General features: G+C 37.4%; 1 pseudogene; it reads left to right on the top strand.

Moving 5' to 3' along the window:
- The first annotated feature begins 601 nt into the window (after positions 1 to 601).
- On the top strand, positions 602 to 2,019 carry LOC131752861 (elongation factor 1-alpha 1 pseudogene; annotated as a pseudogene).
- The last annotated feature ends 670 nt before the right edge of the window (positions 2,020 to 2,689 follow it).

Genomic DNA, 2,689 nt, shown 5'->3' with positions numbered 1-2,689 from the left:
AGCCTTAGCAACCAACGATGTACAGACAAGAATGTCTCCAATCTGCCAACATCAATCATAATTCTTTCAAAACAATTTATGTAAGCTTCCTCCTTTTTTCTATTAAAACTCTTTGGTTTTTAACTCGTCTTGAAGCACATTTGGGTTTCTACCCAAATCTGTGTCTCCTGAATTGCTATTCCTAATACCCCCAAATAAGTGAGGTTTTTTTTCCTTGTCTTACAGCAATGGTCCTATTTCTAGGTCAACAAAAGGAAGATGGTAATCTTTGAATTTACAATCCAGCCCACCTCCAGGAATGTGAATTCTAGTGACATAGATATTATAATAAGTAAATAATTTAAAAATGCATTCAAAGATTATTCAAACGATACATCAAATATATTCATCACAGAATTGATGAGAGAGGAAATAATTATAAATTCCCTAACTAAAATTCCAAACACTAAATGTATGATTAAATGTTTATACTGGAGTTGGCCATTTTTTTAAAACTTAATTGAGGGAAATCCTCCATAATTAATTTTAGTGCAGCTTTTTTGCAACATGTTTGCTTCCAGAACACAGGTGCCATGGAAACTACCACTAAATCTAAGCCAAGATGGGAAAAGAAAAGACTCATATTAACATCAACATCATTGGACACATAGATTCAGGCAAGTCCACCACTACTGTCCATGTGATCTACAAATGTGGTAGGTTTGACAAAATAACCAATGAAAAGTTTGAGAAGGAGGCTGCTGAGATGGGAGAGACCTCCTTCAAGTATGCCTGGGTCTTGGGTAAACTGAATGTTTAATGAGCTTGCTATCACCATTGATAATTCCATGTGAAAATATGAGACCAGTATTAACATGACATTCATTGATGCCCTAGGACTCAGGGACTTTAACAAAAACATGATTATAGGCACATCTCATACTGACTCTCCTGTACTGACTGTTGCTGCTAGTGTTGGTAAATTGGAAGCAGGTATCTCCAAGAATGGGCAGACCCATGAACATGCCCTTCTGGCTTACATACTGGTTGTGAAACAACTAATTGTTGGTGTTAATAAAATGGATTCCACTGAGCTACTCCTCAGCCAGAGAGATAATGAGGAAATCTTTAAGGAAGTCAACACCTACATTAAGAAAATAGGCTATGATCCAGACACGGTAGCTTTTGTGCTAGTTTCTGGTTTGAATGGAGAAAACATGCTGGAGCCAAGTACAAATATGCCTTGGTTCAAGGGAACAAAATTCACCCATAAAGATGGCAGTGCCAGTGGAACCACAGTGCTCAAATCTCCAGATTGTGGCCTGCCCACCAGTTCTTCTAATTGACAGGCCTTTAGGTTTGTTCTTCCAGGACGTCTACAAAATTGGTGGTACTGGTACTGTCCCGGTGGGTTGAGTGGAGACTGGTGTTCTTTTTTTCTTTTTAAAGATATGTTTAAGTTCTAAACCCCAGTACTTGTGAATTGTTACCATATTGGAAAGAGTCTCTTTTTAAAATTAATTAATTAATTAATTTGGTTGTGCCAGATCTTAGTTGCGGCAGGTGGAAACTGGTATTCTTAAACCTGGCATGGTGGCCACCTTTGCTCCAGTCAACATTACAACTGAAGTAAAGTCTCTTGAAATGCACAATGAAGCTTTGAGTGTAGCTCTTCTGGGGGACAGTGTAGGCTTCAATGTCAAGAATTTGCCTGTCAAAAATATTCATCCTGGCATTGTGGCTGGTGATAGAAAAAATGACCCACTATTGGAAGCAGCTGTGACTTCAGTGCTCAGGTGATTACCCTAAACCACCCAGGCCAAATCAGTGCTGGCTATGAACCTGTGCTGAATAGTCAGGCAGCTCACATTGCTTGCAAGTTTGCGGAGCTGAAGGAGAAGATTGATCACTCCTCTGGCAAGAAGCTAAAAGGTGGCCTCGAATTCTTGAAATCTGGTTGCTGACATGGTTGATGTGCTTCTTGGAAGCCCATGTGTTGAACTCTGGCTGTCCTCTTCTGGGTCATTTGGCTGTTTGTGATGTGAGATAGACCATTGCTGTGCGTGTCATCAAATCAGTGGACAAGAAAGCTGCTGGAGTGGGTAAGTTCACTAAGTCTGCTCATAAAACTTAGTAGGCTAAAATAATATTATCCCTAATACCTGCCATCCTAGTCTTAGTCAGACTGGTGGTAGAAGGTCTCAGAATTGTTTATCTCAATTGGCCATTTAATAGCAAAATTTAGTTAACGATAACAATGCAACTCAAAATCTTCAGAGGGAAAAGAGGATGTTTTGTGGATCATTTGGCTTTTTTCTGTGGCAATTTTAAGTTGTTTTTTAAATCCATACTTTTTAATGGAAACAACTTGACCAAAAATCTTGAATTTTGAGACCCTTTAAAACAAAGTTTAGTGAGAAAAATTCAGGGTAAAAAACAAAATACAAAACTATACCTGTAGATCATCTCCCCAAATCAAAAGAAAATGAAGATATGTAGATACATGGATAAATATATATACATTTAGAAATGTAGAAAAATGAAGGTAATCAGTTGGTAGCAGTATCTGTTGATAGTTATAGATTTTTTTTTTCTAAAATTCTCTGTTTTCCAACTTTTTTTTTAACATCTTTTTTTGAGTATAACTGTTTTACAATAGTGTGTTAGTTTCTCCTTTACAACAAAGTGAATCAGTTATACATATACATAT

This window comes from Kogia breviceps, chromosome 3 (genome assembly GCF_026419965.1).
Source record: "Kogia breviceps isolate mKogBre1 chromosome 3, mKogBre1 haplotype 1, whole genome shotgun sequence".
Lineage (NCBI taxonomy): Eukaryota > Metazoa > Chordata > Mammalia > Artiodactyla > Physeteridae > Kogia > Kogia breviceps.
This window is presented reverse-complemented; position numbering and strand designations above follow the sequence as displayed.